This window comes from Hemitrygon akajei, chromosome 4 (assembly GCF_048418815.1).
Source record: "Hemitrygon akajei chromosome 4, sHemAka1.3, whole genome shotgun sequence".
NCBI classification, from domain to species: Eukaryota; Metazoa; Chordata; class Chondrichthyes; order Myliobatiformes; family Dasyatidae; genus Hemitrygon; species Hemitrygon akajei.
Window position 1 is genome coordinate 90,542,298 of NC_133127.1, and position 25,470 is coordinate 90,567,767.

Consider the following 25,470-nt stretch of genomic DNA (forward strand, 5'->3'; position numbering starts at 1 on the left):
AGCTGAAACCTTACATCAGAACTCATGTTGGGTTTCGACCCAAAACGTCAATAATTTACTTCCTTCCGTAACCGTCCTCAACCAAGTCAGTTACTCCAGAAGATTTTTCTTGATTGATTACATCTTCCCAAATGTTAAGGGGACAGAAAGGAGATTCTGCAGCCGCAAAGGAGGCACCAGGATTGTTGCCATTTGGGTACTAGAGTCCAGGATGTATTGGAGTGGTTGCAGGATATTCTCAAAGGGGAGGGTGACCAGCCAGAGGTCATGGGCATATTGGCACCAATGACATGGGCAGAAAATGGGAAGAGGTCCTGCGCAGAGAATGTATAGAATTAGAAAAGAGACTAAAGAGAAGGACATCCAAGGTTGTAATCTCTGGATTACTCCTTGTGCCATGGGCTAGTTCATGTAGTAATGAGGCATTAGCATGGATGAATGAGTGGCTGTGCAGATGGTGCAGGGGACAGGATTTCAAGTTCTTGGATCATTGGAACATTTTCTGGGGAAGGGGTGACCTGTACAAGAGGGACAGGTTGCATCTGAACTGGAGGGGAACCAATATCTTGGCCATGAGGTTTGCTGATGCTTTTCGGGAGGGTTTAAACAAGTTTTGCAGGGGGCTAGGAACCTGAGTCCCCAGGTCAGTAAGGGAAGGATTGGACTGGAAGGGAGATGTCGGGGAGAGTACTGTAAACCAAATTGAAGTAACAGGTATGATGGGTTGGATAGTTTGAAGTGTGTATATTTTAATTCTGGGAGTATTATGATGAACTTGGGACATGGAACTACGATGCTGTAGCCATTACTGAAACGGTTGAGAGAGAGGCAGGAATGGGTGATTCATGTAGTAGGTTTTAGAAGGGATAGAGGAGGAACTAAAGCAGGGTTGGGGACTCCTGATGCATTACTAATCAGGGACAATATCACAGCTGCACTCAGGGGAGACATAATGGATGGGTCAGACACTGAGTCAATTTGGGCGGAAGTCAGGAATAAGATAGGTGCAATTGCACTGATGGTGTTGTACTACAGACCACCTAATAGCAAACTGGGACATTGAGGACCAGAAATGTAATTAGATTAAGGAAAGGTGTAAAAATAATAGGGTTGTTTTCATGGGGTATTTCAACTGTCCTAATATAAAATGGGACCTTCTTAGAACAAGGGAGTTAGATGAGGCAGAATTTGTTTAGTGTATCTTAAATCAATATGTGGCTGTCCAGTGAGTGGAGGGGCTGCACTGGATCTGGTATTTGGTAATGAGTCTGGCCAGGTGACTGACCTTTCAGTGAATCAGTTAGAGAGGAATGACCAAAACTCCTTATCATTCAGGAGATAAGGATAGGTATGGTCCTCCTGGGAGATTTTTAAATTGAAGTAAGGCAAACTATGAGGGCATTAGGAACTAAGAAGCATTAATGGGGAACACCTTTTCTGTGGTAAGTCCATGTCAGACATGTGGAGGGTGTTTAAAGTCAATTGCACAGAGTACAGGAAAGGTCTGTTCCTGTTAGAAAGGAAGGACGGGGATTAAAAGGTAACAGAACGTTGGATATCAAGAGAGGTGATGAATTTAGTCAAGTAGAAAAAGGGGAAGTATGTAAAGCTTCAACAGTTAGGATCAAACGGAGCACATGGGGAATATGAAGAAGCCAGGAAAGAACTAAAGAAGCAAATTAGGAGATCCAGGAGGGGCCATGAAAAGTCCTTGGCAAGTAGGGTTAAGGTGAATCCCAAGGCTTCCATACATACATCAAGTTGAAGAGGTTTACTAGGAAGAGGGTGGAACCACTCAAGGATAATGGAGGGACCAGTTGCTTGGATGCAGAGAATGTGAGTGAGGTACTTATTGAGTAGTTTGCTTCAGTACTTATTAAAGAAAAGGGTATGGAGGACCAGGAGATCAGTGTTGAGGGTATAAATACATTACGACATTTAGAGGTCAAGGGAGAGGAAGTGTTGGGCATCCAAATGAGTACTAAGGTGGATAAGTCCCCAGTGCCTGATGGGATTTATCCCAGATTATTGAAGGATGCAAGAGACGAGGTTGGTGGGCTCTCGATCAGTAGATCTCTAGCCACAGGCGAGGTCCCAGAGGACTGGCGAATGGCTAATGCTGTACCCCTATTTAAGAAGGGAAGAAGGGAAATCCTGGGAATTATAGACTGGTGAGTCTCACATTAGTAGTAGGGAAATTACTGGAGAAAATTCATAGGGATAGGATATATGAGCATTTGGAAAGCCATGGCCTAATTAGGAAGAGCCAACATAGCTTTGTGCAGAGTAGGTCATGCTTTACCATTTTGATTGAGTTTTTTGACAAGGTGGTGAGAGAGATTGATGAGGCAGTGAATGTTGTCAACATGGATTTTAGTAAGGCACTTGACAAAGTCCCTCATGGGAGGCTAATCCAGAGGATTAAGATGAATGAGCTCTGTGGCAAATTGACTGTTTGGATTCAGAACTGGTTTGAGCATAGGAGACAGAGGTTAGTGGTTGAAGGGAAGTGTTTGAGCTGGAGGTCTGTAACTAGTGGGCTGAATGGCCTGTTCCTGGGCTGTACTCTTCTATGTTCTGTGTTCACCAGATGCAAAGATTATCATTAGCATGTACATATATCCCATGTACATACAAAAATACACTTGCTTGGACAATTAGAGCATGTTGCCAACAATGAACAAAATAAAAGATCATGAACCATAGAACATAGAAACAGAATTAGGCCGTCTGGCTCTTCTTCACCATTCCATCATGCCTTACTTATTATTGCTCTCAACCCCATTCCCCTGGCTTCTCTCCTTAACCTTTGATGCCTTGACTAATCAAGAAACTATCAATCTCCACTTTAAATATACTCAATGTCTTGGTCATCAATGGCAATGAATTCCACAGATTCACCACCCTCTGGCTAAAGAAATTCCTCCTCATCTCTGTTCTAAGTGGACATCCTTCTATCCTGAGCCAGGCTCTCTGACTTAGACTTACCCACTGCAGGAAACATTATTTCCACATCCACTCTAAGTAGGCCGTTTAATATTTGATAGGTTTCAATAGATCATCCTTGTTCTTCTAAACGCCAGTGTGTACATGCCCAGGACGTCATATGTTAACACTTTAATTCCCAGAATCATTCACATGAACCTCCACTAGATCTCTCTAATTAATTTTTAAAATAAGGGACACAAAACTGCTCACAATGCTCCGAAGTGCAGTCTGATCAATGCATTAAAACCTCAGCATTACACCTTTGCTCTTATGCTCTAGTCCTCTCGAAATTAATTCAAACAATGCATTTGCCCTTCTTACCACTGACTCAACCTGGAAGTTAATCTTTAGTGAATCCTGCATGAGGACTCCCAACTCCATTTATCACCTCTGATTTTTTAAAGTTTTATCCCCATGTAGAAAGTAGGCTATGTCTTTATTCCTTCAACCAATGTGCATGACCATACACTTTCCTACAGTATATGCCATCTGCCACTTCTTTTCCCATTCTTCCAATCTGTCTATAAGTCCTTCTGCAGATTCCCTGCTTCTTCAACACTACCTGCCATCTACCTATCTTCGTATTGTCTACAAATTTGAATATAAACCCATCAATTTCATCATCCAAATTATTGACATATAACATAAAAAGAAGTGGTACCAACATCAACCCCTGCAGAATACCGCTAGTCACCGGTGGCCAACCAGAAAAGGCTCCCTTTATTTCCACTCTTTGCCTCCTGCCACGTAGCCAATCTTCTATCCATGCTAGTATCTTTCCTGTAATACCATGGGCTCTTATCTTGTTAAGCAGGCTCATGTATGGCACCTCATCATAGGCCTTCTGAAAATATGGTGAACAACATAAACTGACTCTGTTTGTCTATCCTGTTTGTTATTTCCTCAAAGAATTCCTACAAATTTGACTGACAAAAACTTCCTTTAAGAAAACCATGATGATTTTGACCTATTTTATCATGTGTCTCCAAGTATCCCAAAACCTCATCCTTAATAATGGACTGCAATATCTTCCCAACCACTGAGGCTAATTGGTCTATACTTTCCTGTTTCTTGTTTCCATCCCTTTCTAAAGAATTGTGACATTTGTAATTTTCCAATCTTCCGGAACCATTCCAGAATCTCGTGATACTTGAAAGATCATTACAAATACCACCACAATCTCTTCAGCCACCTCTTTCAGAACCCTGAGGTATTGTCCATTTGATCCTGGTGACTTATCTACCTTCAGACCAAGCACAGTCTCCTTGTTAATAGAACCTACACTTCTACCTCCAACATGCTCGAATTTGTGGTATACTGCTAGTGCCTTCCCCAATGAAGGCTGATGCAAAATACTTGTTAAGTTTATCTGCCATTAATTTGTCCCTCATTATTACCTCTCCAGCATAATTTTCCATCAGCGCAGTCAAGTTGATGCCAATGAACAATGCTTCCTCAGGCGACATCTTTCAGATAGTTCACGTAACAGTTTATTTCACTTCTGTATCTTCTTTTCATTTTAAATGTGTTTCTGGAACTGTTAGAGCCTGTGATTTGCAGTTTGGAGATTGATTGAATGTTAAGTGTTTTGCACTCTCCGAGAAAACTCCAGGAAGCAAGCAAGAGTGGCCTTGAGGTGAAGCTTAGAGATGAGGCGTGAACCCATGATTGACTCCATTTTGCTGAGTAAAGCATCCATTAATTGCTGATTCAAGTGTCGAGGAAGATTGAAACGTCTGGGTGAATGAGGAAGGTGATCTAGGGTTCTTTGCTGACTACCTACCTATTGCTCACTGCTATGACGGATTTCTCACTGCTGCCGGATAAGGTGACTGTGTGACTGCGTATCATTTCTTGCTGCTGAACAAGATGTCTGTGTGTGCTGGCCTATCACCTCTGCATTTGAGTGGTCTGTCTCTCTCTCTCTCTCGATGTTGTCAGAGGATGTTACTGAAATTGTGCAATTTATGGATTAGACTGTGGACTGTGGCTCTTTCAGTTTTATGTTTTTTTTTATTTTCTGTGCTTTTCACCTTTCCTGTTGTGTTGCCATTTGGCACAACTTGTGTTCTTTTGTGTGAGGGGTTTGTGGTTTGTTGTTCTTGCTGTTTGCACGATGTGTTTTTTTTGTGTGTGGGGGAGGATGGCTTGATGTTTTTCTTTGAACGACTTCTATGGTTTTCTTTGTTTTATGGCTATCTGGAAAGAACAAACTCAGAGTTGTATGCGGCATACATACTTTGATAATAAATGAACCTTTGAACCATTGAACCTTTGAATCCAATATTCACTCTTGCCTCTCTTTTACTCTTTATCTGAAAAAGCTTTTGGTATCCTCTTTTATATTATTGGCTAGCTTATCTCCATATTTCATTTTTCTCTCCTTGTGGCTTTTGAATTACCTTCTGTTGTTTTTTAAAAGCTTCCCAATCCTCTACCTTCCCATTAATTTTGGTTATATTAGGCACCCCCTCTTTTCTTTTATGCTGTCTTTGACTTCCCTGTTCAGCCATGGTTGCTTCATCCTCCCTTTAAAATACTTCTTTACCTTTGGGATGTATCTATCCTGTACCTTCCAGATTGTCCCCCAAAACTCCAGTTATCTCTGCTAGTGTCCCCTTCAATTCATCTTTGGCCATCTCCTCTCTCATGCCTCCATATTTTCCTTTACTCCACTGTAATACATCTGAGTTTAGCTTCTCCATCTCAAACTGCAGAGTGAATTAATTCATATTATGATCACCGTCTCCTAAGGGTTCCTTCACCTTAACTTCTTCATCAAATTTGGTTCATTACACACCCTCTAGTGGGCTCAACCACAAACTATTCTAAAAGAAGCCACCTTGTAAGCATTCTACAAATTTCCTCTCTTGGGATCCAGTTCTAATCTGTGTTTGGAATCTACTTGCATATTGAAATCCCCTATGACTATCATAACATTGTCCTTATTACATGTTGCTTCTATCTTCCATTGTAATTTAGATCCTACATCATGGCTACTGTTCGGAAGCCTGTACCTAACTCCCACAGGGTCTTTCTAACTTTGCAGTTTCTTACTCTACCAACAAAGATTCCACGTCTTCCGTCCCTAAGTCACCTCTTTCAAAGGCTTTGATTTCAATTTTTATGAACATAGCCACTGCTGATGTGTCTGGCTTTTCAATACAATGTGTATCCTTGGATGATAAGCACCCAACTATGATCTTCTTTCAATCACAACGCAGTGATGCCCACAACGTCATACCTGCCAACCTCTAACTGTGCTACAAGATCATCTACCTTATTCCTAATACATGCATTCAAATATAACACCTTCGGTCTTGTATTCATCACCCTTTTCTCCATGTTACAGTGCAACTCATCCCACTACCTTCCCTAGAAGAGATTTCAATGATCCAGAAATTTAAAACCCTGCCCCCTGTGTGAGATCCTCAGCCACTCATTCATCTGTATTATATTCCTATTCCTGCCCTGGCTAGCATGTGACAATGGAAATAATCTGGAGATTGCCGTCTTGAAGGACCCACTCTTTAGCGTCTTCCCCAATTCCCTATAATCACTATGCAAAACCACTCCCCTTTTTCTACCTATGTCATTGGTGCCCATGTGCACTGTAACCTCAGGCTGCTCACCCTCCCTCTTGAAAATATTCTGCAGTCACTCTGAGGCATCCTTGACCAGAGCACTTGGGAGGCAACGCACTCTCCTGGCGTCTTTTTCATGGCCACAGAATCTTCTGTCCGTTCCTTTAACCATCGGGTCTCCAAACACTATTGCTCTGCCTGACATATAAACTTGACTGCTCGAACCTCACAGTATCACAATTGCTCATAAACCAACTGAGACCTTTAAAGAAGCTTGCCTTAAGAACCAAGGTGCCAGTAAAGAAAACTAAAACTGAACTCTTTAGTTCAGCAAACTAAACTCTAGAGGTCTGATAGCAGAAGACATGGTTGGCTCGATTACCCTGCACTGATTAAAGTGTCAAGCAGGATTAAAATTGTTGAGGATGAGAACAGGAAATGAACGGGTGTTTTGCGACGTCTGCCTGTGTTTGACCAGTTTCCCTCTCTTCTTGCTACTATTGTCATACAGAGGTGCAGGAGTCCTCCGCCCCATGCTGCCAGGTTTGGGAGCAGTGGTCGCACTACGGCCATCGGGCTCCTGGACGGGCTTCCCTCGCCTCAGTGCCAAACGGGCTCTGCAGCTGTACACTCACTTTCGGGGCCTTCGCAGTCCCTGGTCCATGTGTTATTGTGTTTTTTTTGCTATTTGCGCAATTTGTCCTCTTTTGCAAATTTGATATGTGGCGGTCTTGTGTGTTCTATTGTGTTTCATTGTTTTATGAGTGCCTGCAAGAAGATGAATCTCAAGGTTATATATGATGTGCACACTTCGGTAATAAATTTGAACGTTGAACTATGCCCCTCCAGCTCAGCCCCACACCCCGGTTTACATATGGGTTTGCTTGTAGCTGGCACTTTCCGCTCGTCCTCCACCATCACAACAATGCTTCCACAAGTACAGGTACTTGTACGCAGGTGGATGAGAAATAGAGCTCAGTTTTGAAGGAAGTCTTTCCCCTGGATTCTGGGGGGATGAAGAAGCACTGTTTGGTACACTGTTTGATATTTGAATTGGGAGGTTGTTAAAAATAGGAGACATAGCTCTCTATTTGTTTCTGATACATTTATGTTCTATCACTCCCTCAGGTGAAAGGGATTAGCATAGTTAGACATTGCTAGTACAATACTGTGGGCTGAAGGGTCTGTTCCTCCACTTACTGCACTATGTTTATGTTCAATATCCAGGATGATTGTCATTTAACCAGTACCTAGGTTGCTATTGCTCTTAGAAGTAATGTAGTCTTCAGTAGTGTGAGTGATATTGGGCACTTTGCATCACTCTCCTTCCAGGGAACTTCTCAGCTTCTCGGTCCAAGCACTGCAGATGGGATGGACAAGTAACCGGAAATCCAGAGCTGATCATCTGTTCTCAATGCTACCACAGTCATCAATGAGAACTGTGTGTGCGCGCGGGAGATTTTTAGATGACCCCTGGTGTCTAAAATGGGCACTACAGATTGATTGCCGCTGAATTCCAGATCCAAGATTGCTTATTGTTACCCTTTAGTACACGAGTTTAAGGGGGAACGAAATGGTTGTTACTCTGAATGCAATGTAGCATAAAAAAACAATAAAAACAAAATAATGAATAGAAATGGAAAAATCCTTTAAAATACAATGTACATGTAATGGAATAGTAACAATGCAACAAGTACATAGTCTGACTGTAAGTACATAAAGAGATGGTAGGTGGAGGAATATTAAGGGCATTCTGAAAGGAACTAAGAAAGCGCCAGTCTCCTCTACATTGGTGAAACTCATCATAAATTGGGGGACTGCTTCGTTGGGCACCTTGGCTTCATCTGCCACAAGCAGAACTTCCTGATGGCCAAACATTTGAAAACACAGAAATCTACAGCACATTACAGGCCCTTAGGCCCACAATATTGTGCCAACCATGTAACCTACCTGCCTAGAATTTCCCTACTGCATAGCCCTCTATTTTTCTAAGCTCCATGTACCTATCTTAGAGTCTCTTAAAAGAGTATTGCATCCGCCTTCACTGGCAGTGCATTCCATGCACCCGCCACTCTCTGTGAGAAAAACGTACCCCTGACATCCTCTCTGAAACTACTTCCAAGCACCTTAATACTGTGCCCTCTCGTGTTAGCCATTTCAGCCCTGGGAAAAAGCCTCTGGCTATCCACACGATCAATGCCTCTCATCATCTTATACACCTCTATCGGGTCACCTCTCATCCTCCATCGTTCCAAGGAGAAAAGGCCAAGTTCACTCATCTTATTCTCATAAGGCATGCTCTCCAATCTATGCAACGTCCTTGTAAATCTCCTCTACACCTTTTCTATTGATTCCACATCCTTCCTGTAGTGAGGTGACCAGAACTGAACACAGTACTCAAATGGGGTCTGACCAGGGTCCTATATAGTTGTAACATTACCTCTCGGCTTTTGAGCTCAGCCCCATGGTTGATGAATGCCAACACACCATATGGCTTCTTAACAATACAAATTGAGGTGTTTTGTGTTTAAATAAACCCCAAACACATTTTATTGAGGTCCCTAACCTAAACAACAAAAATTCTGATTCCCTTTCCTGTTCAGAGGTCCATGGCCTCCTCTTGTGCCAAGACTTGGCCACCCTCAGTGTGGAGGAGCAATACCTTAGAAGATCATAAGATATTGGAGATCATGGAGGAAATGTTGTTACCAATCTGAACTGACTGGGGTCTGCAAGTGAGGAAATCAAGGATCCAATTGCACAAGGAGGTACTGAGGCCAAGCTTATTGATTAGTTTTGAGGGGATGATGGTAATGAATGCTGAATACCAGTATTGGATTAGTGGATAAAGAACATCCTGATGGATGAATCTTTGCTGTTCAGATGTTCCAGTGCTCCTCGACTTCTGAATTTGTGTAGATTTGGCTTGTCATCTAAAACTTTAACAGATGTCTACAGATGCGCAGTGGAGAGTATCCTGACTGGTTGCATATTGACCTGGTATGGAAACACCAATGCCCAGGAATGGAAAAGCCAACAGGAAGTGGTGGATGCTGCCCAGTTTCTCACAGGGAAAGCCCTCCTCATTGTTGAATATAATTACAAGGAGCACTACACAGGAAAGCAGCATCAAGGACTCCCGCCATTTAGGCCATGCTCTCTTTTCATTACTCTCATCGGGCAGGAAGTACCACACCATCACTCATTACCCCTGAACCTCCAGGCTCCTGAACCAGCATGGATAACTTCACTCACCTCAACTCTGAACTGATTCCACAACTCTCAACTCACTTTCCAGGACTCATGTTCTCAGCATTATTATTTTTATTATTTGAACAATATGTTTTCTTTTGTATATTGGTCGGTTGTCAGTCTTTATGTATAGTTTTTCATAAATTAACTTTTTTTTGTTTTTCTGTAAATGCCTGCAAGAAAATGAATTGCAAGGTAGTATATGATGACATATACATACTTTGATGATAAACTTACTTTGACTTTTGAGTTTGAGTTTGGTCTCACCTGCAAAATAGAATACCCTCCCTACACCTTACCAATATTGTCTTGTTAATATTTTGTAAATATTTATGACTTACTCCTCTCATGTTTCTAAAGTCTGATCCAATTTACCCGATGTTTCTATAGATGTCAGTGAGCCTTGAACTCTGGTGAACCTTTGACGAAATCCTTCCATAGCACAGACGTCCTTCCTCAGAGAAGAAGACCCAAATTACACACAAAGATCAAAGATCAAGATCTCAGTCTCACGAAGGCCTTGTACAACTGCAGTAAGACATCTGTGCTCCTATACAGATTGTCCCTAGATTACAAAGGGGTTCCATACCTGAGAACTGTCCATAAACCAATTTCTTCATAAGTCAGAAATGTCCGTTTTCTATAGTAACCAATATTGTATTGCTCAATTTACACACACTATAAGTCTTTCATTTCTTTCAATACTCACATGACCACTACCCATAAATGAATGGAATATATACTGCAATAGATGAAACATTTTATTATTAGTAGTAGATGTCTAAAAATGCTATAAAACTGTATGGGGGAATTTGCATAAAATCACACTTTTAAATGTAATTGAGTCCTCTTACGATGAGGCCCATTGTTTTCTTAAATCATCTGCTGCATCTGCATGCTTACCTTCTGCAAATGGTGCAAAAGGACATCTAGATCTCACTACTTCCCCCCCCCCCACCCCGCAACTTATCACCACTCAGATAATACTCTTTTATTGCCATCAAGGTGGATAACTTGACATTTTTCCTGGACCTTCCATGTATCTGATAGCCCTCAGTCCATAATCCAACCTTGAGTTTCTCTGCATCCTCCTCAGAGGCTACCCAGCTCCGTGTCCTCTACAAGCCTGGTAGTTATTACATTTAAAGTACAAAGTACATTTATTATCAAAGTATGTATACATTATACAACCTTGAGATTTGTTTCCACAAAACAAAGAAACCCAAAAGAACCCATCGAAAAAAAACACCATCAAGCCCCAATGTGCAGAGAAAGGAAAAAAAAACAAATCATACAAACAATAACAGCAAGCAGTTAAAGGTCAATCTGTAACACCCAGTTTTATGACCTTGTGGCAAGCTGAATTTACCTCATGAGTAACATAAGAACTTAATGAAAATTGATGAGATGTAAACATTGCTCCCACTAGTGACTGCTGTGGTAATGGAAATGGACTCAGCAGCACAGTGTATCCTGGCCATAGTAATGTTTGAATACAGAAGCTGCAGTTGGTACATCCTTACTTTGTGATATGACCTCTCAGGTAATGGAGAATTTGCCACAACCATAAATTACAGATTTATTGATATTTCAGTTTGACATACCCAATGTAATTGATTCACAGAATCACACAAAAGCTCTAAAATTGCATGGGCTGTTCAGAACTCATGCTGGGACTGGGCTTGTTAGGGACTTTGCCAATCACAGTGCTTTAGCAGAGATTTCCCCTGCTTAGTACATCAGCTACTGGCATTTTCACTTCTATGACAATACCCTGTCCAGGAATCTGCAACATGTTGTGCACTGTGCTTGTTTTGTTAGGGCCTGTGCTTGCTTCTGTTTTTTGGTGAAAGCGCATGCTCCATCATCACACTTCTGTCAAGAAACTCAACATTTTGGTCATTTAAAACATTTCTCCACCTTTTCTTTGTGATCCAAGTCAGAAGCCCTTCACTTTGATATAGTCAATCCCACCAGTGAGGACCAGAAATAAAGTTTGGCCTGTGCGTGCCTCCAGCCTCATCACTAGGCCTCTGACACTGCTGGACTTATGAGCAGGGACTGAAGCTCCGGGTTAATGCTGGGTTCCGGCATATCCTGAAGCAGGTTTAATCTCTGGACCTTTATTGAGATCTTTCCTACTTCTTTTCAAGTTGCACTGGAAGAACTGCAATTGCCCTCAGATCATTTTAATAACTTCAATAGAAATCAAATCAATGATTGTCTCATTTAACTAAGCAGATGGCTATTCTAAAGACAAACTATGAAATCTTGGTGTTATCAGAGCATTGAACTAAATGTTTCATATTTGTATGAAAGTTCTTACTAAATCTTTCCTGTAAATATTATGTACTGAGGCATGCAGTAAACTGACCTTGCCCCTTAATTGAAATAGCATTTGTTTTGTCTCTCTATTTAATTAAGTTACAAAAGACATTTTCAGTTTTCAAAACACACATCTTTCTGCCAGAAACCATGGGTAAATTACAAGATGTTTTTGATGTCGATAATAAAATGTAATTACAAAAGTGCGTCGAACCATGAAGCAGTTCTTATCATCGAGTGTTTATGTAACTAAAGAGTCATCAAGTTTGCTATTTATTTTCTACATCAAAATTCAAATGTACAAATTTCGGCAGTTAATATAAAAGGAATTCATTATTTTTTCTTAGTTTTTCTTGATCTCATTAGTAAAAAACCGTTACTACTTTCTGCTTTCAGCATGGGGATGATTGAGAGAATAGCTAACTAAGCATTAATTCGTTGCACAAGTACATTCACCCTCCCCCAATGAGGAAAGTATTTCCACTTCAATTCAATGAGGAAGGAAAATTGGAAATGAGGAGGTGAGTTTCTACTTTTGGTCATCTTTTTCCAATTTAGGTCTGGGGTGAAACTACAAAACGGTTCCACACCATTGAAACCATTGGGTGGCACAGTTGTGTAGTGGTAAGCTCAACGATTTATAGTACAAGCGACCTGGTTTCGATTCCCGCCACTGCCTGTAGGTTCTTTTCCTGACTGAGTGGGTTTCCTCCAGGTGCTCTGGTTTCCTCCCACAGTCCAAAGACCTGCTGGTTGGTAGGTTAATTGAACATTGTAAATTGTCCTGTGATTAGGCTAGGATTAAGTCGGGAGTTATTGGGTGGCATGGCTTGAAAGGCTGGAAAAGCCGATTCCCAAAGTAGATGATCCGTCCACACCGCCCCCCCCCACCCCCCATCCCAATGTTTTAAATTTCAGATTCATTTTTCTGAAAGTTCTTTTTATTTTTATTGACACCTTGATTAAATATGAACATTTTGTATCTGCTAATATGGCCTCAAAGTGACATTTATAGAGTTCGGTCTTTCTTAACATTTACCAAAAAGAACTACAAAGAAAGTCAATCTCTTTAGCTGCACGTACAGAGTATTTGTACTCAATTGTGTGCCTTTTCAGCTACTAGTGAGTGTATTGTTGCTATAATAACCAATGGATGTGTCTGTCTACTTTAGCATTTGAGTTGTGTACAATGTAAACTTAAACGTTCATTTAACAAAAAGGAAGATGATGTTTCAGTATATTTGTTCCTGGTGAGGGCAATAAAACAGAGGATGCGACTGTTCTGTCAAGGTAGGGGGAAGCAAGCCTTCTAAGTGTAGATTGATTATGTTAATAAAGCAGTTACCTGCTCACACTATCTTTCATTAAATTACACTCTTTTATTGTGGCCCACAACTGAAAAACCTATTAAAGGAGAATACAGTGTTAGCATTAATTAGACATTAAAGCCCAGGCTTTTTGATTTGTGTAATGTTCATTGAAAGTAGCACTGAAACCATGTGTTGCCTCAAATCCCAGCAGTTGGTCAGCATTAATTGCCAAGGCCAGTCTTATTATATGATTGCAGGTAAGTTCCAGCCATCAGAAAAACAGTGGGATCAGAAGCTGCCTGTTAGAGGAGGCAGGAACTGGTGAGCAGCAGAGAGTGCAGAGCAGCACCTGAAGGGGCCACCCTCCTTTCAATTTTCCACTCATATTGGAACTAACTGTGAACTCGAGGACCTTATGCTCAGCACACATGGATGGAAAAACCTTAGCAATCTTACTAGGTCAGGCAAGATTAAAACCAACGGCACCTTTCAGTAAAACACAGTACTAATGCCCTCCAATTGGTGGCCCACTATCCTTCAATAACTGGAATTGTCCTGCCTCGAGAGCCTTTGCGTGCTTCAACCACACATGATTTGCACATCGTCATATCGAAGAAAGAACATACATTTGTCATGGTTCAGGATGCATCGGGATGTTTAATGGCCAATGAAGTACAGCGGACAGGTATTTGTTGCAGCTGGGGGCAAAATGAGGAACTCAATTTACATGCAGCAAGCTACCTGTGAAAAGTACATTAATGATAACAAGATATTCTGAGAGTTAATGGTAAGAGTTTATCAGGTGAAGGGCAGAGTTAAGTGATTAAGTATGATGTTCAACAGTGGACACCCCGCTACACGCTCAGTTCGGTGTTAGTAGCATTTCACTGCTTCATTACTCAATTGCCTGGAATGACAAGATGTTACTGCTTTTGCATAGTAGATTGTGGCAACCCACTGCTACAAGATATAATCTAAACCAACCACAGGTGCCTAATGCTGACAATCAGTAGCTTAAGAATCAGAATCGGGTTTAAAATTCTAAACCAATCAGTACTGAGAAATAAAGAGTTTAAATGAGGATAGCGAATTGGAAAGGACATATTCAAAATCAAATCAGGTAAAGACATAACATATGGGCCTGAATTTCAGCCTGGCGAGGAACAGTTCAGAGCTATCCTATACTGTATGTACAATACTTACTATACAAACTATGCACTGCTAATGGAAGCTGTCCAAAAGAGACTTGCCAGAATAAGAGTGGCTGGAGAAATTAGATTTATGTTTTTGAAGTTCAGAGGAATGAGAAGTGATTGTATTGAAATGTAAGATCCCAAGGGAGAAAGTGGGAGTCCAGAATGAGAGGCATGGTTAGCAAATAATGGGGTGATGATTTAAAACTGAGGTCCAAAGAAACTTCCTCTTGCATACAACGAGAGATGGAGGAGGCTAGACCACCGGGGATAATAGTTGCGTTGTCAGCAAATTTATAGATGGCATTTGAGCCTAGCAGCCATAGGTGTAGAGAGAGTAGAGCAGTGGGCTAAGCACACATCCTTGAGGTGCGCCAGTGCTGATTGTCAGCAAGGTGGAGATGTTATTTTCGATCCACATAGATTGAAGTCTTCCAGTTAGGAAGTCAAGGATCCAGTTGCAGTGGATGGTACAGAGGCAAATGTTTTGGAGCTTTTCAATCAGAACTGTAGAAATTGTTGTGATATACCCTGAGCTGTAGTCAGTAAACAGTCTCCTGATATAGATATTTGTATTGTTCAGGTGATCCAAAGAGCCAATGAGATAGCACCTGCGTTAAATCTATTGTGGCGATAGGCAAATTGCAGTGGGTCCATGTCCTTGCTGAGACAGCAGTTAACTCTAGTCATAACCATCCTCTTTAAGCACTTCCTCACTGTAGACGTGAGTGCTACTGGACAATAGTAATTAAAGCAGTTCTTCCAGGTCTTCTTAGGCACTGGTGTGATTGTTGCCCTTTTAATAACTTGGCATCTGCTGATTATTGTCATTCAGCCTCTCCTGACATTGAACCTGGCATTATATTATAGTTACATTTTACCAGATTTTGTGTCCTGCGGGAAATTTTAAGAATGGCAATTTGCACTCTATTGAACTGAAGTACTAGCCTTTGTGGATGCTGCATAAACTGCTGTGCATTTCCTCCATCTTCTGTTTACATTTCAGATTTTCAGTATCAGCTTCCTTTTTACAACAAGCCCCTTTTTTCCAGACTCTTCATACTTTCCTTCTTGCTTAACTTGTGTTATTTATTTATTTATCATTTAGTTATTTGTTACGATACAGCACAGAATAGGCCCTTCTGCACCTTTGAGCCTCAACTCCCAGCAATCACCCAATTCATGTAAAAATCAATGAAACTCTGGAACAAAATCCGAACCTACTTCAGTCAAAACCACTCTGCTCTATTCATGACAAGGGGATTGGCCATTACAATTAAGACTACCTGTCTTCATTTTTTAAAGTTGCTTAATCATTAACCTAAGGTGGCCTGGTTTCCCAGGCAAAGGGTAAGCCAGCAATGAAAAGTAAGCAAGATAGTGTGAATTCTACAACGCAAGTGTTTTACACCACCATTTGAATGCCAGGTGAACAAAGTTTTTTTCTGCTGTCTCTTATCAAAATGAATTCCCCTGGTCAGGAACTTCCACCTGAAGGCTGCAATTCAGCACATATTCCCAAGAAATGTTCCTCTTTGTTCTGCAGTCTTAAAGTGGACAGGTATCATCTCTCCCCTACCCACCATGCAAAAACAAAAACAAAATAGAAACAAGAATAGTTCTCTTGGACGTTCAAGCTTGCCCACTATTCGATACGATCATGATTGAATTGTCCTGTATTTCTTCTCTTCTTCAGGTGTCAGTTTCTTATTGTCCTTGAATCTCAGCTCTTTCAAAAAATTATTGACCTTCTCTTTAATTATCCCCTGTGGTCTAGCCTCCTCCATCCCGCACTGTATGCAAGAGGAAGTTTCTATGGACCTCAGTTTTAAATCACCACCCCATTATTTGCTAACTATGCCTCTCATTCTAGACTCCCACTTATGTAAACATCTCACTGTCTATACTGCTTTTCCCCTTAGGATCTTACGTTTCAATATGATTACTTCTCATTCTTCTAAACTTCTTAGAACATAAGTCTGATTTCTCCAGCCACTTGTGGTAGGACAACCCTCTTATTCTTTTGGACAGCTTCCAATAGCAGTGCATAGTTTGTATAGTAAGTATTGTACATACAGTATAGGATAGCTCTGAACTGTTCCTCGCCAGGCTGAAGTTCAGGCCTATATGTTATGTCCTTACCTGAGTTTATTTTGAGTATGTCCTTTCTGCCTTACTGTCCTCATTTAAACTTTTTATTTCTCAATACTGATTGGTTTAGAATTTGTCCAGGTGCCTGCCATTTAAACTTGGGCCCAGAGTGACTCACTTTCCTTCTTGTTTTATTATACATTTGTTATACATTTTCAGTCCGCTAAAGTATATTCAGGTGTATGGTGAAGTTGTTCCTAACAGCACATGCCTGCATTGAAAATCCAGAAGTTTTTATTTCTTTTATTGTTACAAATATCCTTAACAGTTCTGATTTTAAATGTGGATGAGGCCACTCTTAGGGTGGAGGAGCAACACCTTGTATTCCGTCTGGGTACCCTCCAACCTGACAGAGTGAGTATCAATTTCTTCTGGTCAACAAGTCTCTTCCCCATGCCTCCCCCCCCCCCCCATTCCTCTACTCCCCATTCTGACCTACATCTGCTCACCTGCCTGTCACTTTCCCCTGGGTCCCCTCCTCCTTCCCCTTCTTCTATGGGTCACTCTCCTTCCTATCAGATTGTTTCTTCTCCAGCCCTTGCACGTCTGCCTCTTTCCCCTCACCCCACCTTTTTATTTTGGCATCTACCCCCTTCCTTCTCAGTCCTGATGAAGGGTCTTGGCCCGAAACGTTGACTGTTTATCTGTTTATTCTTTTCCATAGATGCTGCCTGACCTGGTGAGTTCCTCCAGCTTTTTGTGTGTGTTGATTTGGATCTCCAGCATCTGCAGACTTTCTTGTGTTTGTGATCTTAAATCACCCCTGAACCTTGCCTCACACTGGCAGAGGGCAGGGAAGGTGAGTAGTTAGTGCAACTCTGGACAACTTACAGGCCCGAAAGCCATCCATTTCCCCAACAGCCAAATGTTATTTAAGTTAAATAATCTCTTCCGTAACCCTTACTTCAAACCACCTTTGTTAATGATAACAGCCCGACAGCAATTCTACTTTAGGCCTGAGAAAGGAAGCAACTCTTCTGATGAAGGCACATGGGCTGGAGGCATTAACATGAAATGTCTTTCTTCCCACAGATGCTGTCTTAACTGCTGAAAATTTCTAGCTTTTTCTGCTTTTATTTCAGATTACTAACTGTGGTTTTCACTGTGGCATTCCGCTCGTCCTCACTGAAATGAAGAGTAGATATCTGAGTAATTCATTTTCCTCTGCGGAGTCAGGAGAAGGAAGGGAAAAACCTTGAAGGAATGTTTCTGCTTCTCCTGGTCCAGACTCTCTAATTCCTTTATCACAATATCTTCTCACTAACCTCTGTATTGGGCTTTTCTCCCCCTATATCTCTCTGCAGGGAGACAATCCCTCATGCAGGAATACAGACATTTGCCAAAGAAATGCAAAAGTTGCCTAACCTTCTCTCACTGTATGCATCCATCATCAGTTTTTATGAAATATTTAGTCATCTGATTGCTGCCTTTTTTAGAGTGGTGTGGTTGTTGTTGTTTTCCTTTCAAACTGAAAACCTGACCATTGTTATGAAAGATCAAGAAGGGAAACTTGGTGCCTCAGTGGCACTCGGTAATCAATTAGGTGGATAAATATGGGCTGGAGATGGAAGTACCGTTGTATTGGAAGTATTGTGGAAAAGGGAAACTGTTCCTTCAAACCTCAACCAGTCTGGAAATGAAACGTGCTGCTCTGTGGTCATTGATCATGTAACAGGACCATGCGACCACAGGATGGAGCTGTTAACAAATGTTAGAACTTCTTTTCCCTGAAGCACAATGAGCTAAAGCTGTGTTTCAGCATTGTATGTTTTTTTCATATTGAAATATAATAAAGGGCCTTTGCAGGTTGTTTTGCTTCATGCTGGAAATTTGACCAGGCACCTGCTTGTGTGAATGCCCCTTGGGGCCCTGAAGTAAATTTTGTATCGAGAGCACACTGAGACACTGTTCCTGATGTATAATTTGGAAGAGTGCAGAGGCAAGTCTATGCTAGGCTTGTTCCTGTTGATTGACTAGCACCCAGTTACTGTACCTCTTTAAGAATTGCTGGCTGGGTCTCTTAAAATATTATGCAAAGATACAATCCTGTTCATGTGTGCATGAATTTTGTACTAGGATCATATAACGAGATAGGACTCCAATTTGCACTGTAAGTGAGCTTTTCACTTGGTTTAGAAGGGTAGGCTCTTGCCAACTTACACTTTTGATATACCACCAGCTTGGGTGTTATTGGGTTGCAACCTCACACATCATCTGCTCCTCCCTAATAACAAGCACAGAAAGGCAGACTACATGGTGTGGTAGCGTAATGGTTAGCACAACGTTCTACTGTACCAGTAGCCTGGGTTCAGTTCTCTCCGTTGGCTGTAAGGAGTTTGAGTGTACTCCCCGTGACTGCATGGGTTTCCTCCGGGTGCTCCAGTTTCCTCCCACAGTCCAAAGACATACCGTTAGTAGGTTAATCAGACATTGTAAATAGTCCTGTGATTAGGCTAGGGTTAACTTGGGGGATTTCTGGGCAGTGTGGCTTGAAGGCATGAAAGAGCCTGTTCCACACTGTATGTCAATAACATAAAATAAAAATAAAATTTGATTTTTGCCTTCCTTTTCCCATTCTTACGTCCCTGTCCCTTTATTTGTTTTGCAGGTATTTAAGGATTACATTTAACTAAATTGTAAAGGTTATTATAGTAAGTATAATGGCAGTGCAAAGTCAATGAATTTATTACTGGGTTGCAAAACATTCAATGTTATATTCTTGTTTGCTTTGGCATTTCTTTGATTGTTAATATCCAGAGCCATAGAATGGGATCAACCAGTGTACGTCAATCAGAAACATAAATCGTTCATTAATGTTACAAGTTCCAACACACTTACAGACAAGTTCAGAGTTTGCTTCAACTTCAGCACACTGAATAAATGTAAGACATTTTTGTTTCAGACTGGCAGTTGACTTGTAATAAGATTTTTGAGCCGATTGCTGAAGTTATTTGCCTTTAACAGCTGGTACAAAAGAATTTCCAATCTTGTGAATGAACTTGAGCGGCATGATCATGTTTCACTTTATGGAGTCAGTCTTTAAACAAGGGATGGAGCTGTAACTGAGTAAATCTATAGTCATAAAGAGACTCAGACCTGTAATAACTAAAGTGGATTATACTGATGGAAAAATTGCATTTTTACAGAGCCAGGACAAGCCAGTTTCAGTGGATGATAGTGTTCATTTTATTAAAAGCTCCAGTAAATGCCAGAGCAAAGCAGTTACTGCTGATATGGATTATATGAAGATGAATGATCAACCGTTTAGATATTTAGAAGAAAAGTTAGTGCCATGTCATTTTTATGCTAAAAGCTACACCAAATACCACAAATAAGTCGGCAAGGAGAGCAAGAGCGTGGAGCAAATCTTCCATTTATCTCACAGCACTGGAAAGGACGACTGTGCCAGAGTAATTACATTCACCCACCAGATGCTGTGTTTTACTTTCCAAATCCTTGCAATTACTACTAATGCTGTGTATCAGATGTCACATCTATGGATTACTCTGGCATTTAAGGTTTCTTGGTGCTGAATCTAGCTGCAGATAGAGCAGGGGTTTATGTAGACATTATCGCATTTTCCATTGTGCTAGAACTTTAAAAAGACTATTCCTTCATTTTCTGTAATTACTTTATGATTCTGCATGGAAGAAGATGCCACCATTTAAGTGCTGCAGTTACAATAAAACAACTTTAAAGGAAAGTAACCGTACCACACTATTAGGCTGCAATCAAATGAAATTTACCATCGACTAAATATTTTATCATTGCTGATAGAAATTACATAAATTGAGAAAGGGTTAGGCAAGGTTTACATCTATTTTTGCAACTATCTGTAATCCTGTATGAGGCACTAAATGCTGTGAATGAAGTTTTTGATGAACTGGTGCTGTTTCAAGTGCTAAGAAACGCATGCAAAGAATTTGTTTGTGAAGGGTAGACTTCTCATTAATTTCTCGGTCAACCAGTAATGGTAGTACAGCTGAAATTATCTGGTTATAGATATGTTTCTGCCCATAAGTCCATAAGACCATAAGATATAGGAGCAGAAGTAGGCCATTCGGCCCATCGTCTGCTCCACCATTCAGTCATGGGCTAATCTAATTCTTCCAGTCATCCCCACTCCCCTGCCTTCACCTCATACCCTTTGATTCCCTGGCTAATCAAGAACCTATCTATCTTTGCCTTAAATACATCCAGTGACTTGGCCTCCATGGCCACTTGTGGCAACAAATTCCACAGATTTGCCACCCTCTGACTAAAGTACTTCCTCCGTATCTCTGTTCTACATGGACGTCCTTCACACCTGAAGTTGTGCCCTCTTGTCCTAGATTCCCCTACCATGGGAAATAACTTTGCCATACCCAATCTGTTCAGGCCTTTTAACATTCAGAATGTTTCTATGAGATCCCCCCTCATTCTCCTGAACTCCAGGGAATACAACCCAAGAGCTGCCAGACGTTCCTCATACGGTAATCTCCTCATTCCTGGAAGCATTCTTGTGAATCTTCTCTGAACCCTCTCCAATGTCAATATATCCTTTCTAAAATAAAGAGCCCAAAACTGCACACAATACTCCAAGTGTGATCTCACGAGTGCCTTATAGAGCCTCAACATCATATCCTTGCTCTTATATTCTTTACCTCTAGAAATGAAGGCCAACATTGCATTTACCTACTGACTCAACCTGGAGGTTAACCTTTAGGGTATCCTGCACAAGGACTCCCAAGTCCCTTTGCATCTCTGCATTTTGAATTCTTTCCCCATCTAATTAATAGGCTGCCCGTTTATTTCTTCCACCAAAGTGCATGACATACACTTTCCAACATTGTATTTCATACCGCATCCTGCTTCTCATGCTAATACAGTGACTGTTTGTCAGAAGTACTTCATCAGCTGTCAATGTCCTGAGGTAGTGTAGGATGTTGAATAAACACAATTTATTTTTGCATTTTACCTGCATACTTAAACTGCTTAAAGTTCTGACTGTTAATATAAGGCAGAAAGTTAGGACAATGCCGTAGAGGTTAGCGTGGTGCTGTTACTGCTCTAGGGGATCCAGAGTTTGGAGTTCAATTCTCACCACTGTCTGGAGGAAGTTTATCCATTCTCCCCTTGACCCCATGGGTTTCCTCCGGGTGCTCTGGTTTTCTCCACCAGTCCAAAAACATACCAGTCAGTAGGACTTCTGGTCACTGTAAATGGTCCTGAGATTAGGCTAGGATTAAGTCAGTGGATTACCGGGCCAGAAGAGCCTATTTCATGCTGTATCTCATAGTATAAATAAATAAGATAGATCAGTTAGATCAATATTTTTATTTTGTTGAGATACAGCATGGAAGAGGCCCTTCTGCCCCTTTGAGCCACACCACCCAGCAATCCCTGATTTAATCCTAACCTAATCACAGGACAATTTACAATGACCAATTAACCTACCCAAACAGCCATGGGGAGAATGCACCAACTCCTTACAGGCAGTGGCGGGATTTGAACTCAGGTCTCTGGTACTGTAAAGTGTTGTGCTAACCACCACACCACTCCGCTGCCCTAAGGTATAGTAAATATTTACATTAACACACTTTTTCAGGCAGGGCTTGAATGGCAATTACATTTTAATATTTTAAAATGTGTAGCTGTTATGAGAGTTGATGGAATATGTTTAATAAGGTAACATAGTTAGTTCTATTCTGAACCATTACATGAAGATAATTCATATAAAGAGAGGTGCTGGAATTGTCCCAGCATGGATCAGAACAAATGGGTCAGGAAGGTCCTAGGTTAGTCTGCACTGTGACCTTAATTAATTTTATTCTGCTCAGGGTCAAGAGAATTAAATATATACTCAGTGGCCACTTTATTAGGTACATGTATACGCCTGCTCACTTACGTTATGCAAGTATCTAAGCAGCCAACCAATGGCAGCAACTCAGTGCATGAAAGCCTGCAGACATGGTCAGGAGGTTCAATTGTTGTTCAGAACAGGGACGAAATGTGATCCTTTACCATAGAATGATTGTTGGTACCAGACGGGGCTGTTTGAGTATCTCAGAAACTGCTGATCTCCTGGGATTTTCACACACAACAGTCTCCAGAGCTTACAGAGAATTGTGTGAAAAAAAAAAAACCCAATTCAGTGAGCAGCAATTCCATTGGCAAAAATGTCTTGTTAATGAGAGGTCAGAGGAGAATGGTCAGACTAGTTCAAGCTGACCAGAAGACAACAGGAACTCAAATAATCATGGGTTTCAGCAGTGCTGTGTAGAAAAGCACCTCTGAATGCACAACATATTGATCCTTGAAGTTGATGAGCTACAGCAGCAGAAGACCATGCACACACACTTTAACAGGTAGAGGTCATATCTAATAAAGTGGCCACTATGTGTACTTAGTCACTATAGGGAAAGTTTTAACCTTTACCAATTGATTGGCTGCCCACAATATATCTTTTCCCAACTCTATTGACCAGACTGCTTTGCTCCCCCCATCTATAAGTTTATGCTTACCTAAGAGTTATGTATTTAGTCTCCAATGAGAAGAGGCGTTCCAAAATATGGTAAAGAAATAGACCCCATTATCTCAACCTATGTGATCTATTAAATATACCTCCCTCAAAAGATACTACAGAATTTAAATTGTATCTTCAGAAAATTATGTGCTATATGCATGGAACTACGTTCCTGAAATTTGGTTTTATTAAACTGACTCAAGTCGGATTTCTGAAATGCATGTGCTGGTTTACTCTACATTTAGTACATGCATTGTTTGCAATTTACCTCCCTTATAGCAAGAATTAAATATGTGCAGTTTGGAGAAAATCTAATTAAAATTAATCATACCATGTTTAATCTCAGGTACTAGCCTACAAAGTACCCAGGTCATCTTTATGGAGCGATGTCTGAGAAAGGCTGCATCCATTATTAAAGACCTCCAGCACCCAGGGCATGCCCTTTTCTCACTGTTTCCATCAGGTAGGAGATACAGAAGCCTGAAGGCACACACTCAGCAATTCAGGAACAGCTTCTTCCCGTCTGCCATCCAATTCCTAGATAGACATTGAACCTGTGAACACTACCTCACTTTTTTAATATATATTATTTCTGATTTTTGCACAATTTTTGATCTATTCAATATACATTTACTGTAATAGATTTCCTTATTTATTATTATTTTATTATTATTTTCCCTTATTCTTCTATATTATGTATTGCATTGAACTGCTGCGGCTAAGTTAACAGATTTCATGACACATGCCGGTGATAATAAACCTGACACTGATTCTGATTCTGATTCAGTATCCTATCCAATGGAAACGAAACATGCATCAGATCAGAATCACATTCAGGTTTAGTATCACCAGCATATGTCAGGAAATTTGTTGTCTTTGTGACAGCAATACCATGCCATACATAATAAAAGAAAAAAAGCTGTGAATTACAGTAAGTATATGAATATATTAAATAGTTAAATAAGTAGTGCAAAAACAGAAAATTGAAAAATTGGATGCCGTCTTTTTGACAATGTCCTGGATGCTATGGAAATCAGTGCTCATGAAGAAGATGAATAAGTTTACAAGCCTCAGAAGCTTATTTCAGTCCTGTGTAGCAGCCCTCCCCTCCCATACTAGACAGTCATGTGAGCATCTCTGAAATTTATCAGTAGGATAGTAACCAGTGTGAAGCCTGAGTTGCACTATGGAGAGAGGACCTTTCATCATGGACTCCTGGGGTGGACACGGACACAGAAGAGGATGTTATAACATAACTAATCATCATTCCCATATCAAACTTTCTCCTTCTATTCTGCCTTGTGACATGCAAATTGGCTAAGTATGATCCTTAAGTCATTACCCCTCACCAAAACCATACTAATGTGCTTTTCTCATTTCAGACATTCAAGGAATTGCATACCCTGCTCTAACTAACGAGCCTATGGTATCAGAAGGAGACTTTGCATCACTGCATCTCACACCAGTGCCCATCAACTCACATCCTGGTATCTTAAATGTAACAGAGATCAGATTAAAGGTGCAGTTTGCAAGTGGTGACTCATCAGACATGATTGGCTGTTTATGCCAGTTGCCTGGGATGGTATAAAAGTTAAACATTGAAATTGAGCTTTCATGCACCACCTGCAATGGCAGCTCGTTCCACACTCTCACGACCCTCTGAGCAAAGAAATTTCCTCTAATGTTCCCCTTAAATTTTTGGCCTTTCACCTTAACCTATGACTTCTAGATGTAGTTCCACCCAACCACAGTAGAGAAAGCCTGCTTGTATTTATCCTATCTATATCCCTTATCATCATTTTTTTATACTTATAACAAATTTCTACTCAATCTTCAATGTTCCAAGGAATAAAGTCCTAACCTATTCAATCTTCCCTTATAACTCAGGTCCTCCAGTCCTGGCAACATTCTTGTAAATTTTCTCTGTACTCTTTCATCCTTATTTACAATTTTCCTGTAGGCAGGAGACTAAAACTGCACACAATACTCTAAAATAGGCCTTACTAAAGTCTTACACAAACTTCAGCATAACATCCCATCTCCTGTACTCAAAATTTTGATTTATGAAGGCCAATTCCACAAAAGCTTTCTTTATGACCCTATCTAACTGTCCAACCATTTTCAATGAATTATGGACCTGTATTCCTTTGTTCTACTGCACT

General features: G+C 40.8%; 1 long non-coding RNA gene across 1 annotated transcript in view; it reads left to right on the plus strand.

Annotated features, from left to right (window-relative positions):
* Window positions 1-24,917, plus strand: part of LOC140726531 (uncharacterized) — a 63,424-nt gene extending 38,507 nt beyond the window's left edge. The window contains exons 2-5 of the long non-coding RNA XR_012098660.1: window positions 12,546-12,670; window positions 17,072-17,157; window positions 17,468-17,602; window positions 24,691-24,917. This is a non-coding gene — a long non-coding RNA (uncharacterized lncRNA). The remainder of the gene's footprint in view (window positions 1-12,545; window positions 12,671-17,071; window positions 17,158-17,467; window positions 17,603-24,690) is intronic.
* Window positions 24,918-25,470: the final 553 nt, after the last annotated feature.